Below are 17,228 nucleotides of genomic sequence, written 5' to 3'. Positions count from 1 at the left end.
AACTTAAAGGGCATGTAAAGAGAAGCTTTCAACAAGAAAATCTAAAGAGATAAACATAGAAGTAACAAACCTTAATAGATTTAAAATAAAGGAAACTAAAATACATTAAACTAAAGCTTAAAATGTCTTACAACTAAGGTATAAGGACTAAAAGTGCAAATAAATCTAAGCTACAATAATAACTAACTTAACTAACACTAAGAAAAACTAAAATAAGAAGAAAAGTTGCAGAGAAATGTTAAATCTACAGCTAAGGAAATGAAACTAAGAAACCTTAGAAGAAGAGAAAGAAAAGCTAAGAGAAATCCTAGAGAAAACTACACCTAAACTAAGCTAATATGACCTCCTTTTCCTCTCAGCCAAATTTTGGTTGATATAAGCAGCTATTCTGACCCTATTCTTGTCCCCAAAAATACCCTTGAACGAGCCCTCAATGATCGGTGCTTCGGGTGGACATAGACTATCCTTTTTTTGTCAATTTTTTTCCACTCACGATGTTGGTGTCATGATCCAAAATATATGATATCGTAATACCTCGGACAGTCTTGAACTTGGGGTGCTTCTTGGCAGGTGGATATCATGATATGCAAAGTGTATATTGCGATACCACTGAAAGGTGGTCTCCATTCTTGGGTTTGTTGGAGGTATCATGATTCCTAGGTTTTGATATCGCAATACCCTATCCTTTGGTGCCATTCTTGCTCGATTTCAACCTCCGACGCATCCCTATACCATTCAACCATATGTTAGGGCCCCCAATGACATTATTATCTAATTTGGGTATCAAAATAAGTAAAAACAAGACATTTACACTTATTAACTTAAAACTTGGAAATTACGAAAAACTACAGATAACACGCTACTTTGCTTGAGAATAAGCTCTATTGTAACGGGGAAGCCTAATTTACTCTATCAAATTACGACAGATCAAACTCCCTCACACTTAACCCTTCGCTTGCCCTCAAGCGAACATACTAAACATGCAAAAAGAAAGACGACTCTTGGACTATATCAGATAATTAAGTCACATAGAGGTAAAACATTGAACTCGTACAAGAACTACCTCACATGCAACTTAAGAGTGATATCTAGCTAATTTGGTTATTCCTAATGCAAACACAATTAGTTCACTAAGTTAAAATGTTAATAGATATAGAGGCAATGTAAATGAACGTATGTACAAATGTTATCCATCAAAATGAATTATACGAATCGCTCATAGATATTTAAAAAGAATTGGTCATTCATTTAAACAAATACAAGCAATCCAAAAATTATTGTGTTGGTGAATTATTCAGGTCCCATATATCTTCAAGGATGGTTCGGAATTCAAACAATGGGCACTCAAAACGGGTTCAAGCACTAGAAATGGTTAAACACATGACATTGTTCCCTACTCACAGCCAATTTATTTACAAGCTCACCTCATTATTTCTCCTTCCCTCGCCTACCTTATTTCTCCAAAATGTTAGAAGGTATTATGCAATATTAGTATGCACAAAATTGGTAAATTGTGAACTGAAAGATTTTCTTTTTCGAGCTTAACTTTGATTTAGCTCTCTGTTTCTTAGCTTGCACTCTTTCGTTCACTTTTTTTATATTACGTACTAACTCATATAATCTCTTTATTTTATTTTTCACACACAAAGCCACCATAATGTCTCTACCTAGCCCTTAATGTCCATGGCCCGATGTCCATTACATAGTGCATTTTTAAGTTTAGGACAAAGAAGAATTGAGTATTAGACTCATTTAGGCTCAAGGCTTTGATATTTAGTTTACAAGGAAAAGATACTTGAGGCTCAAAGATAAGGGAACTAGGGGTACATAGCAAAAGGTAACCTTTTAGGCTCTCGACTAGTTCAAACAATGCCTAAGGTTTTTCCCGAATTAATCATACAACACAAAATTTATTAAGCATACATCCTTTTAAACGAACAATTAACAGTTCAAATTATTTATCTACAATGTTCCGTACACTTTATTTATCCTATGGTACAGTTTATACATTTTCATTTAGGTTATTGCCTCTACTCTATTATACACATCAGCTAAATGAACTAATTAGTTAAGAATATCATGTCATCTAATATCATTCAAAATTTACAAGTTTGGCAATTCCATATACTTAATCAATATTTACAACTAATAACTTATTACCTAGTTATAGTCCAAGCATCATGCAATTACACAAAACAAAAATAAAATTACTTTGGAACTTTTTTGAAAAAGGCGTAAAAAAAGGAAAGTAAATACACAAAATGACATGAAAGCAATAAAATAAAACACATAAAAATATGTGCATCCCCCACACTTAGACTACACATTGTCCTCAATGTGTTCCCGAAAAAAGATAAAAGGTTACCAGACTTCCCTAGAATGGAGCGTTAGACTAACTCGAGGGTCTAACTCCTCATTAATGCTTGCAAATGTAGTGTAGTCTCTGAAGGTAATTCGCTGCAAATAAAACAAACACAAGAACTTACAAAAACAACCTATAACACCCTATACTCGGCCTGATCGCCAAGCCCGAAAATCAGGATGCCATACCACCGTCTCATGTCATATTCACAATAAATTGTCACATTATTAAGAAATCATCCTCTTTATCAATGATCTTATAAATTTTTAGTCACACATATTTCAACCATCATTAAAACATGCCAAACATACTTTAAATAAACTTATAGTAATAACTGAACAAGCATTAGGATCATTTAGCAAAATTTCCAAAACAATCACGCAAGAATCAATACTAGAACATGAGTATCGATATTTTCCTAGTATGGTATCGATACCATTTGCAAAATCGGTACCAAATTAATATTCTATTTTTCATCTAAAATCAAAGTCTCAAAAAATATCGGTACCTTTGCAAAAGTATCGATAAAATTACCCAAAGTATCGATACTCGTGATAGGGTATCGATACCAATTTACGATTCTGACTTCTTGTACATTTCAAAATCACAAAGGTATTGTTTTTACAACACGAATATCGATACCTCTACTCCAGACCAGGAAAATACAACATTTTAAAGCATATAAGTCACTCCAACTTGTATCAATTCATCATGCTATCATATCATCAAATAAACATCAAAACGGTCGTAATAGTGGTCTCAAGATCGAAAATAAGTCCAAATGATAATCGGCATAATACGATTCAATTCTCAAAATTCTAAGAGCAATTAAGCTATGGAACATCCAAAACATCATGAAAAATATCATCAAAATTCTACCACATTACCTTGTTCCCAAACCAAAAACGAAAACAAATAACAAAAAACGTACTAAATAATGGAGAATGACTTGCTTGGATCACCCCATGGAACCACAGCGCACACACTGGCACACAATTAATCTGCAATGGTTTAAGAATGGAGTGGGTGAGATTAACAAGCTGACTGAATGCCTAGAACAACTACCATGCAAACAATTCATCACGCATCAACGAAACAACCATATAGCACAACCTCAACAGTTCCAACTCTAGCATTATTTTATACTTGTGCATTAGCTAATAGTTCATTTACATGGTAATGATATTCACTTTTAAGCGTATATCACATTACACATATAATACATTACATTTAAGCATATACCACAATACTCAAAATAAGTTTATAGATAAATTGCATAATGGTCACATGTTATATAAACATATATCAAAATACACACATATTCATAATTTAAGATAATTTGACACTTGAGCTATGAAACATAAAAGTGAACTCTATCATTACTCATCGGATACACGGATCTTCAGCACACCACATAGACTCATAGAGTCAAACATGTCCCAAAAGTGAAGCATAAAGCTAACGCTCTTCTTATTTCCCCTCACATGTCCTGTTGAATGGAGCTTAGCTCACATTCCTTATCTTTCCAACATGTCTCAAGGCTGCAGCGCCTAATATATCCAACAGTTTCAAGATATGGCATGCCAAATATATCCAACAGTTTCAAGATCACAAGGCCAAAATATCTGAAATCAAACATATATCACTTCTCGATTATCCATGAACTATCACTACATATTTGCATCTTTAGCAAAACACTATCACTAACATTTGACATATACATAACATGTACATATTAACACTTTCACAACAGTTATCAGAATAACATATCACATGTTATAGGATGTCATCTCATCTCAATGCACATATTCACAATTACATAAGCACATAGTTCACAAGATAGCATATGTATGAGAAAGCTTATACTCAGAATTTAGAGTAGGGGTTTAGGCTACTACTAAATTCCCAAATAACGCATTGAATCATGTCCACAAGCAATTATTCCAAACACTCACTGATTACGCTTTCACCGAAAAGTCAAAAGCTCAAACCAGCTTTTCCTTGCTTTTATCTCTACTCGTAGAAGGTCCTAACGAATCCGAAGCTTTAACATAATAATTCACACAAAAATGCATTCAAAAATCAGCCAAGGACTCACCAAAAGCAATAAAAAAATTAAGTCTAAGCTATGTTCTCATGTAACTGAAACCTTTAACATAGCCAACTTGAAACTCAAATATCTCGGTCTATACTCAATCTCTTTGCCTAAAACCAATTCCATCCATCTTATAATTCACCTACGACTAATTCCCAATCATTAAACTACAATAAAAATACTCAATTCATAGTATCGAGTTTTTCAACATATTTTTGGCTATTTTTTAAAAATACATTAAAACTCAAGAATTCTTTAACGAACTTCAAAGTAAGTTTAGGAACATTCTAATTACATCAAAACTAATTGAAAAACACTTTGAAACCACGGTTTTTTATCCAAAATCTAAAACTCCACCATTAATGAGCCAATTTTTGGCTTTTAATCAAATCATGTGATTTAATGGCTAAAAACTTAGTTTTCAAGACTAAATAACATTTAAAACTATTTAGGAGTTGAATCATTATCTTAGACGATGAAACATTGAGCGTATCGAAAACCCAAAAAACTCACAAGCTTGATAATGGAGAAAACTATGGTGTTTTTGAGTGTTTTTTTGAACTTTTATGGAGATTTATAACTCAAGAGATGATAGAAATAAAAAGGAATTAGGATTTGGAATTTAAAATGGGAGAACTATGGACGACACAAGTATGAGAGGAGAAGAAGACTAACATGAAAATAAAACTATAAGTGGGAGTTTTTAGGTTGGATTTTAAAATCGTCTAATTACCTATTAAAAACTATAAGTTGTACCTCTTTTACAAATTAGTCATTTTTTCAAAATTAAAGGTATTTAAAACTCATTTTTAGAAATTGATTTAATTTTATAAAAACTATAGTAAAAAATATTACTGATAAACCGTGTCACAAAATTCTAACCACTATAAGGCTAAAATCCCTAAAATACACCTAAAACTCCTAGGTCTTATTTTGGGGTGTTGCACAACCAAAAAAAATACGAAATATAAAAGAAGAAAAATAAGTCCAAAACTAATGTAGTTTAATATAGTTTACAAGCCGTACAAATGAATAGAATTAAAATTGAAATTGCGAAAGCATGTAACTATTCAGAATCATCAGAGCTTGATTCCAACTCCATAGGTTGTTTCCCTCTTCCTCTTACGCTCGAGAACTTGTGAGTTGACTGAGTCGCTCTCTGGATCCTCCTAAAGAACTGAAACTGAACTTAGTGCAGAACATACAAGTAGTATAGTAACCAGAATAACACGCAAATAGTGGAGTACAAAAATTCACCTACTGTCCTTCCTCCCTGCTAGCTTAGTTTTTCCAACAACTAGAGTCTCCTTCATCCTTGTTAGCAGTTCATCAGATTCTCATCTTTTCATACTCACTCCTTATGTTCATCGTTCTATTCAGAGCTTTCCTTGAACTTTCTGTTCTTCGAAACAACTAAATAAGAAGATGAAGAAGTTAAGAAAATGAAACAGATCCGAGAAGAATTTCCCCCCCCAGAATAACACTTCTTAGCTATATATAATCTTACAAGCATGGTCACTTAAAAACACCATCAAAACCAATGGTTGAAATCATTATGTTTCCCATTTAGGAACTAGCTAGTTCCAACGTAACTGAACTAGAATTCAAACCCAACTATTTTCCATTCAGCCACTAAAAATTTTAGATTTTATAGTAGAGGTCGCCAAACCTACGATTTCTTTCAATTAACACCCAAATCTTTTCTTAATTTTGGACCTTTAAATAAAATCAGGTCTGACATATTGGGTGTGTCATAATCTGTGTAGTGGGATGTGAGTGATCAATATAGGATTTGTCCCTCCTACATAACGGGAGAAATATCTCATGCCTTTTGATCGAGTGAGACTAGAAATGCATGATCATGCTTAAATGAGTTGATATGAGGTATCACATTAATTTCTTTATCTTAGTTTACTAAGGAAATTAATAAACAAGAGATTGAGCTATACAAGTGTGACTAATCGTGACTTGTGTCTAGGTTAGGTTGAACCATGACTTCTTGTAATGACATTACTATAGAAAGGTTATGCCGAACCACAAATTCTTGTAACTTGGGTAGCAATAATGTACTTTTAGATGTCACTCACTGTTTGTAACATTGCAAATGTTCTAGTATTACTTCCAACTTTCCATTATCCTATAAAGTCACACATATGGTTAATATGATTGGAAAATGTAGAAAGGTCGGGCTACATTTAACTTGAATATCGAATAATAGTAATTATAGAAATGTTTGCATAATTAATTTAATTCGATAAAGTTAAATATTAAACATAATATATGTGCATTCTTGATGTACACAATAGACAATCCAATTTAAATAATGTGAAATGGGTTTTACATAAAATTAAATTGGATATGCATTCAAAACACGATTTGAATAAAACGAAAGGATATTAATAGTCCTTAATATTTACATTCAAAGGTTTTGAATAGAATTGGAAAGGTTATCAATCCTTAAACCCTATTTGACGAAACCAAAATTTTATATAGCTGGTAATTGTGTGATTTCAGTTTTGAGCAAAAACCCTTAAATTTCTATTTTCTTTGTAATGAGTTTTAAAGTATTTTTTACTGTGGTTGATGGGTGGATACCGTAGAGGTTGGGACTTCTCGTTATGGCTAAGACAGAAGGATCACTTTGGTACCAATGTTGTTTCTAGATTGTTAAAAGTATATTTTCAACCTTTCTCAACCTGGGTTCGTTCCTTGTACAAAGATCTATCTGTTGTGATCGCCAGAATAATTTTTTTGATGCGCTAAGGGGCGTACCGACTTTTCAACAATTAGACTAGGTTGTTGGAACATTTTCAATATATATATTGTTCTAATAGTTGCAAATTAAAAGTTGTAAATAATCAAAAGTAACAGTTGGTTATTAATCAAGAATTATCACTATGAAAAATTGGTGAGTTATTTTACTTGATTACTGACAAAAAGTTATGATTATTCAAGTAATATCTAATGAATAGTTTTATTCATTATTAATAGATGTGACTATCCAAATAGACATCAATTGGATAGTTATGTCTCTGTGAAGAGACAAGAGAACTATAAATAGGAGACAACTTTTATTTGCAGGAAAAAACTAAGACACGCTAAAAACTCATAAACAAAAAGTTTCACTATTCTTCTCCATCTTCTAATATTCAAATATTGTTTCAATGAAGAATTCCTTTAGAAGTTCTGTATAGAACTTGATATTCTTTCCATCCTTCGCTAAACACTTACTGGATTTTTTTCATTTGTGCAAAATGACAATAGTCATTGGGTTTCATTGTATTTTCGAGGTTCATTTGCTAGTAACTCTTTTTCACACAAAAGTATAGGTGAGGGCGAATAGAATATTACATATAGTGACATGGTTACATGCCTTGAAGCTTTTGATTAATTTTTTAGAAGTTTATTTTATTCCCACGCACCAACACAAGTGTCATGATAATGTCGTCCTCCTTGATTTCAAGGATAAAAACAACTTATAGAATTCCCAAAAATACATGATATTGTTCATTTTATCCTTTCTTTCAAACTCAATTTACAAAAGACTATCAATCTCATTAATCACATATATCCTATATGTAGTTTCCATTTATACAAATAGATCACTTGAAATTGTTGCCACTAAAAGATAAAAATAAAAAGATTACAAGCCAAAATTCCAACAATTAAAAGACTCAAAATACCTAGAATATTACATTGCAATGTCAGAACATACTATGTGAAATTTTGATTTCTTAATAAATTGTTCCACTAACTGCTATGTAAAAATCTTGTGTAAAAGTTCCTCTTTCTATATGAAAGGAGGATTTCAGTGACAACGAATAAAAATAAACTTCTAATAATTTGCAGAGATTGTAGGAAATAAACAATTTGTAGCTAAATCTATTATCTAACAACATTTCGTAAAAGTTACACTAAAACCCAAAAATAACTTTGTCGAAACATCCTTCTTTTAAGCACTTCTTTACTTTGCATCACTCATGTGGCCAACCACTAGGTCAACTTCGTTCACCTTTTCTTTCAAATTATTTTTTCCCTTTTTCATTATTTTTTATCCCCTTCAATAACAGAGTGAGAGGTGATGCTATATAGAAAAACCCTTCACAAATATCCTGTAATACCCCGCAAACCCAAGGAAACTACGGACTTCTGGAACATTTTCGGGTGAGTTCCATTCAAGAACTGCTTTTACGTTAATAGAATCTACCATAATACTATCAGCCAAGATGACATGCCTTAAAAAATGCACTTCTTTCAACCGAAACTCACATTTACTGAACTTAATGTAGAATTGATTATTATGCAGGGTTCACAATACATTCCTCAAATGTTCTTCATGATCGACTTCATTCTTAGAATAAACTAATATATCATCGCTAAAGACCACTACAAATTGATGTAAAAAAGGTTGAAATGCCTTGTTCATAAAATCCATGAATACCGCAGACACATTTGTCAACCGAAAAGGCATTACCAAAAATTCATAGTGTCCACACCTTGATAGAAAAGCTATCTTCTTTATCTGATAATAACCAGACCATAGATCAAGCTTAGAGAAAACTATAGCCCCAATTTGCAACACCCCTAACCCGTCTCTGTCACTAAATTAGGGTTACAGAGCATTATCGTAAAGTCAAAAACATTTAACATCATAATATTTAAATAAATTAAACATAACATAATCCATTTAATCACATGCATTCTGTCCCTAAGTCGAGTCCTCGAGGCCCTAAAAATAGCTTAGAAGCAATTTGGGACTAATTTGAAACAAAACAAAATGTTTAAGAAAAAGTAGCAAAAATTAGAAATAAGGTCACAAGCCCGTTTGGCTGGGCCGATTGCCTCACACGGTTTAGACACACGCCCGTGTCTTAGGCCATGTAACTTTTGAACTAGAGACACACAGCCATGTCTCAGGCCGTGTCCTTACCTGTGTAACTTTCTGAGTAGGGTCACACGGTTACGCCACACGCCTATGTGCCAGGCCATATAACTCTTGAAGTTGCGCCGCACGCCCATGTGCCAAGCCATATGTTAGGCCGTGTAACTCACTTACTTGGAACCTTAAGAAATTCTTAAATGACACACGGTCGTGTTGCCAGGCTGTGTGCCACACGAATGAGTCACATGCCCGTGTCTCAAGCCGTGTGAACCCAAATTTCACCTAAATCAAGCCATTTCATAACCTAACCATGCATGAACATTCAACCCATTTGTTCACACTTAAAAGGGGCCTAATCATCATCCAAAACATACTAGCATTATCTAATTCCATGCATAAAGACCAATCCCATTATGTGCTTTTCTACAACATAAATACCTAATTCAAACACCTGCCAAATCTTACCACATTTATCACTTTCAAGTCATTACAAGCATACCATAAAAACATACATTTCAATTACCCTAAAGTAATCAGCAAGACTTTCTTAACAAACTTTACAAGTTCATCAATTAATATCATCTTCAAAGACCTAGACATACTAAATCAACCATCTTAAATATCTATAAACCATCAATACAAAAGACTTATACATGTTAACATTGTCATTTCCATACATGATAACCTAGCTCATATATGAACTAAAACATGTCACAAGTAATCATTTTCAAGTCATCATCAACATACCAATATAACCTTAAAAACAAACAACGTAAAGTAATCAAAATCACATAACTTGATAAGGCATCATAATGTACCAAACTAACCTAGCTTTCCAAAGCTTATACATGCCAAAACACCATTAACACATACACCATAATACCATTAAAAATCACCTTATACATGCCATTATAAACCTTAGCCAAATGACTCAAAAACTACCGAATCATTCATTAGATAGTGTGATAGATCTTTGACGAACTTCCAACCGATCGAGCTTCCGATAATCTATAAAATTAAGGAAAATAACTACATAAGCAATGAATGCTTAGTAAGCTCGTATAAACTTAAACCATAACCAACCTTTTCCATGATCAAATGTATAGAATAAGAACAAACCGTTATCAATGCCATAAGCTTAGTAGAAGCCTCCATATAACACCTTCAAACTCACAAGTTAGTATACTTGTTCATGATACATAAGTAATCAACCATGTATAAACATAACAGTTAATTCATCATTGTTACCATACAATCTTGATTCAATCCATTTGCTTACTTACTGTTTCCAATACCATGAGTTTCATATAAGCCTTGTAACACCCCAAACCCGGCGTAGAAGTTAGGCTCGAATCTGGCGTGTCACATTGAAGTGTTTTTCGAAACCATGTTTTCATTGAAAACCCTTTTTGAAATTTTAAAACTTTTTTCCATTTAAAATATGTACAAAACCTTAGTTTGCATTTGTTTATTACTTGGCCCAAGTGGGCCCACACGCTCGTGTGGCCCGTTCAGCCCAGATTTCACCACGCTATGAGATCTACATAGTGCAGTCTAGTATTTGCCACAAATAGTGGGTTTTATCCGTGTGGGGCCCATAAGCCTATTGAGCCCACACGGCCTAACGTGGCCCATTACGGCCTAAGCCTATGAAAATGCTTATGGAGGCCTCCACAGTTTTTCGCCCATGATTCGTAGGTTCGACTTTCCACACGAGCAATCGCACGCTCACGTGGTCTCAACGCCGTATTTTGACTTTTCGGCTTTTGTCGTTCTACAGTTATAGTGGGGAATTTACACACCTGATTGTAAAGACGCTTTAAATCCACGGGCGCCGAACCTATAGTTGGCAATCAAACTTCGCTAATCGATTATAAAGTTATACAATTTCTTAAACTCAAGTTGTTACGATCACTCTCTTACCCAACTTCGAACGAACGAAGAAGAACGGTTCGCTTACTCAAGTATTCGCCAACTCTCGCCCCTTCACGAGATACCTAGGCACCAATTGTAATTGATAAGCGCTTAAGTTAACCGGTAAAGGGAATCACCGTTCTATTATACTTACCAATAACGCACGAGAGAGCGACCACACAAAAGCAAGACCCATGATCAACCCCCAAGGGATGGGAGGATTCGGCAATTAGAGAAAATAAAAGAGGAAAAATTGTCTAGAGGAGAAACCGGCAAGATGAGGAAGAAACATAAAAGAAGAGGTGGGAGATTAGTGCTGTAGAATTCGGCCATAAGGATTCGGCCTAAAAAAGAAACAGTAAAAAGTTTGGGGTTTGGGAAAAGAAGAACGAGAAAGAAAGAAATAGAGTGGAGAGGGGAAAAAGGAAGGGAGCTTCCGGCAGAGAAGAGAGGAGAAGGGAAAAGAGGTTCGACCAACAAGAATAAAAGCATTGGAGAGTTTCGGCCAAAAGCAAAAAGAAAAATAGAGAAGAGTAGAAGAACGAACTTTAAACTTGCCAAAATCAGTACGAAACACCAAAAGAAAATAAACCGAAACTAACCAGAATTCCACCTGTGCAAATGGGAAAACACTCCAATACTAAAAGCCTAAGAATAATGACAAATTCAGCACTAGCAAACCCCCTTACCCGTACTCCTCCTCTCTACAACCCCTCAATTTTCTCCACAAATCTCTCCCCTTATCACTCCACCGAACTCTACTCAACTCCCTCCATGACCAGTTCAAACTTTCTTCGGTAGTATTCCACTCCAACTATGGCATTTACACGGCTCAAGTAGCAAAATAACAATCCATTGCACAACCCAAGACTTGAACCTTAAACCTCCTAGTTACACCACACACCACCTTGCCACTAGACCACAAGCCCTTTTTGTGCCATAAAACAAACACAATTATTGATAAATCCTATGATCCAGCGTCTAGATTCATTTTAGGGAAAAACTAAAAATTTTGCCAAGGCCAAGACTTGAACCCAGGCTCCCTTGTAACCTTAACGACGCCACAACCACTAGACCACATGCTTCCTTATGGCAATTTTTTTACACAATAATTTAAAAGGCCTACATCCAAGCATCTAGGGTTTTATCAACTTAAATCCAAAATTTTTGTTAAAGCTCAGGTTTGAGCCCAAGACTTTTCCAACCCCTCTCAGGTTCCTTAACCACTAAAACAAACATACTTTTATGTCATTTCCTAGCTCACATAAACTTTTATGGTCAGCGTCCTAACCGTTTTCTTGCATAAGGTCCAATACTTCTAGGCCCAAATTTCAGGGAGTTACAATTCTACCCACCTTAAAGAAATTTCGTCCTAAACAATTTCAACTATCATAATAGTCGCACATCCTAGCCTACCACACTACGCTCTCGCTGCGCACTCTGATCCTAATAATACAAGTACACACCACACTATCTATCCATCGGAGCGGGTGGATATCACACGCATATCATTTCTAGAATACACACAGAATAAATATAAACTCTAAGTTTAAGTGTAGCAATACAGTCTAATGTCTAAGAAATCACAGTATCTCTATCTACTCCTTTTCAATGAAAACAAAGAACAGTTTTAGAAACTCACAGATTCGACACCGGAGACTCTGTATGCCACACTTTTTAGAAGAAGTATCTCAAAACACTTCACATATTCATCAAAAACCTTTTGAAATCTAAAAATTTGAAAACCCATTCCATTGTCGAGTTTTGTAACTAGGCTCTGATACCACTAAATGTAACACACCAAACCTGACGTAGAAGTTAGACTCGAATCTGGCGTGTCACATTGAAGTGTTTTTACGAAAACCATGTTTTCATTGAAAACCCTTTTTGAAATTGTAAAACTTTTTGCCATTTAAAACATGTACAAAACCTTAGTTTGCGTTTGCTTATTTTCAATTGAGGTTTATTATAGAAAAATTGTTACCTTCAAAACCTTATTGTTACAGAAGCTTAATTTAAACAAATGATTTACTAAAACGTGATATTTAAAAATTGAGTTGCGAAAACGTAGCATTTGAAAATAGTTATTGTTTTGGAAAATCGAGTTCTACTTCTAGCAGATAAGAATGACAATCAATAAAATCCCGATGTTAAAATCCCGATGTTAAAATCCAGAAAGTTTATAAGCCTTATTACAATCGGAATCAAATTACTTAAGTAAATGAGCAAAACAGAATAAAACATGTGCAGTTGTGTGGCCCTCTCCGAGTCCCTCGCAGCTCCGAACCGTCTAACGTTGGGGATTACCTAAAAGGTTAAAAATGGTTTGAGTTTATGAAAACTCAGTGTGTAATCCCCTTATTAAAGAAGCAGAATCAGTGTACATAAAAAAAATCAGTCTTGGCCTGAGCCCTTTAATAGTGACAGTACAATATGGGCCATAGCCCAATACAGTATTAGTGTGGGCCTTAGCCCAAACAGTAACGGTGGCCATTGGGCCTTAGCCCCCGTCAGCCTCGATTGGGCCCGAGCCATATCAAAAGGCACATATCACATATATCTGGGCCTAAGCCCATCTCAATATTTGAATAAGTGTATGCAATGCATAAATACCCATACCAACCCTGCACTCCATCTCCTGTCCAACCCTGCACTCCTGTAGGGATAAAATCGACCCATCCAGCCAACGCACCAAGCTTAGCACCGGTTGCGGCATTAAGACTACATAATGGCCCAGCATCATAGACAAAACAACTAAGAGCCGTAAATAGGATAGCTATAAGCTATAAACAGAATGGCTACAAGCCATAAGTTCAGTAATGTGATTGCCACAAAGCCAACAGTAGCAGTGACATGATCGATACACAACCATCAGTAACGGTGATATGATCGGCACAAAGCCATCAGTAATGGTAATATGATCGGCAGAAAGCCATCAATAGCATCGCAGCAAAGCTGCCAGTAATAGTTTTGCAGCAAAGCTGCCAGTAACAGTATATGTTGCCAAGCCACCAGTAACAGTGATTGTGGCAGAGCCACCAGTACAATACTTCCTTCATAACAGAATCCCTACCCCATGCAGTATGCCGTGTATGGAGAATGCCAAGCACAGAACCAGTCATACAAATCACAGAAAAATTAGTCATTTAAATCACAGAAAAATCAGTTATTTAAATCACAGACAAATCAGTCATTTACATCTCAGAAAAATCAGTCATTTACATCACAGGTAAATCGATCATTTAACCTCGAGGGTAAAATAGTCATTTTACCCTACAGGGGCATTACGGTTATCTTACCCTACAGGAGCATTACAATCATTTTACCCTACAAGGACTTACGGTTATTTTACCCTATAGGGGTATTACGGTTATTTTACCCTACAGGGGTATTGCTGTCATTTTACCCTACAGGGGTATTACGGTTATTTTACCATATAGGGGCATTATGGTCATTTTACCCTACAGGGGTATTACGATCATTTTACCATACAGGGGCATTACGGTTATTTTACCCTACAGGGGTATTACGACCATTTTATCCTACAGGGGTATTACGATCATTTTACCCTATGGGGGTATTTTGGTGTTCTACCCTACGGGGTAATTTCGATCATTTTACCTTATGGGGGCATTTCAGTTATTTTACCCATCGAGGGTATTTCAGTTATTTTACAGTCATTTTACCCATCGAGGGTATTTCAGTCATTTTACCCTTTGAGGGTATTTCGATCTAGATATCGACCTCTCAAAAGGTCCGCAGTCGCCTCGAGCGACTCAGGTAACCTAATTGGTCACAACAGTGTAAATGGGCCCAAGGCCCATTACTCGGCCCAAGTGGGCCCACACAATCGTGTGGCCTGTTCAACCAAGATTTCACCATGGCTATGAGATCAACATAGCCCAGTCTAATATTTGCCACAAATAGTGGGTTTTATCCATGTGGGGCCCACAAGCCCATTGAGCCCACACGGCCCAACGTGGCCCATTACGGCCTAAGCCCATAAAAATGCTTAGAGAGGCCTCCACAGTTTATCACCCATGATTTTCAAGTTCAGCTTTCAACACGAGCGATCGTACACTCGTGTGGTCTTAATGTCGTATTTCAGCTTTTCAGCTTTTGCCGTTCTACAGTTATAGTGGGGAGTTTACACACCTGATTGTGAAGACGCGTTAAATCCACAAACACCGAACCTATATTTGGCAATCAAACTTCGTTAATCTATTATACAATTATACAGTTTCTTAAACTCAAGTTGTTACGATCACTCGCTTACCCAACTTCGATCGAGTGAAGAAGAATGGTTCGCTTACCCAGGTGCTTGCCAACCCTCGTCCCTTCACGAGATACCTAGGCACCAACTGTAATTGATAAGCACTTAAGTTAACCGGTAAAGGGAATCACCATTCTATTATACTTACCAATAACGCGCGAGAGAGTGACCACCTAAAAGCGAGACCCACGATCGGCCCCAAAGGGATGGGAGGATTCGGCAATCAGAGAAAATAAAAGAGGAAAAGTTGTCTAGAGGAGAAACCGACAAGATGAGGAGGAAACATAAAAGAGGATGTGGGAGAAGAGTGATGTAGAATTCGACCATAGGGATTCAGCCTAAAGAAGAAAGAGTAAAATGTTTGGGGTTTGGGAAAAGAAGAACGAGAAAGAAAGCAACAGAATGGAGAGGGGAAACAGGAAGGGAGATTCTGGCAGAGAAGAGAATAGAAGGGAAAAGAGGTTTGGCCAACAAGAAGAAAAGCATTGGAGAGGTTCAGCCAAAAGCAAAAAGAAAAATAGAGAAGAGGAGCAGAACCAACTCGAAACTTGCCAAAATCAGTACCAAACGCGAAAAGAAAATAAACCGAAACTAACCAGAATTCCACCCGCGCAAGAGGGAAAACACTCCAATACTAAAAGCCTCGGAATGACCAATTCAGCACTAGTAAATCCCTTTAGCCAAACTCCTCCTCTCCACAACCCCTCGATTTTCTCCACAAATCTCTCCCTTTATCACTCCACCGAATTCTCCTCAACTCCCTCCATGACCAATTAAAACTTTCTTTGGTAGTATTCCACTCCAACTCTGCCACTTACAAGGCTCAAGCAGTAAAATAACAATCCATTACGCAATCCAAGACTTGAACCTCAAACCTCCCAATAACACCATAGTCGACCTTGCCACTGGACCACACACCCTTTTTGTATCATAAATCAAACACTATTATTGATAAAGCCTATGATCCAGCGTCCAGATTCATTTTAGGGAAAAACTAAAAATTTTTCCAAGGCCAAAACTTAAACCCAAGCTCCCTTCTAACCTTAATGACGCCACAGGCAGTAGACCACATGCTTTCTTATTACTTTTTTTTTACAGAATAATTTAAAAGGCATACATCCAAGCATCCAGGGTTTTATCCACTTAAAACCAAAATTTTTGCTAAAGCTCAAGTTTGAACCCAGGACTTTTCCAACTCTTCTCAAGACCCTTAACCACTAAAACAAACATACTTTTGTGTCATTTCCTAGCTCACATAAACTTTTATGCTCAACGTCCTAACCGTTCCCTTGCTCAAGGCCCAATACTTCTAGGCCCAAATTTCAGAGGCATACTAGGAAGCTCCCTAGGAAACACATCTATAAATTCTAGAACCACAGTAAATTGATTGATCTCATTTTTGGATTCGGGTATGTCCATGATGTACGTTACATAAGCATCTGCACCCTGAATAATCATTTTCTTGGCGGACACTGTAGAAATTATTCTATTCACCAATTCAGTCTGCATCTTAAACAATCATTTTCTTGGTGGACACTACAAAAATTATTCTATTCGCCAATTCAATTTGTTTACTAAGCAACGCCAACTCAATACCTTTTAAAGTTATTAAGCGTACTCCTCGAGTTCGGTAGTCCACCATGACATTGTGTCCTGTCAACAAACCTTACCCTAGGGTCATATGAAACTCATAAAAACTTAT

The sequence above is a fragment of the Gossypium raimondii genome, chromosome 11 (genome assembly GCF_025698545.1).
Source record: "Gossypium raimondii isolate GPD5lz chromosome 11, ASM2569854v1, whole genome shotgun sequence".
Lineage (NCBI taxonomy): Eukaryota > Viridiplantae > Streptophyta > Magnoliopsida > Malvales > Malvaceae > Gossypium > Gossypium raimondii.
The sequence above is the reverse complement of the archived record's forward strand: the minus strand, read 5'-3'. Positions refer to the sequence as shown.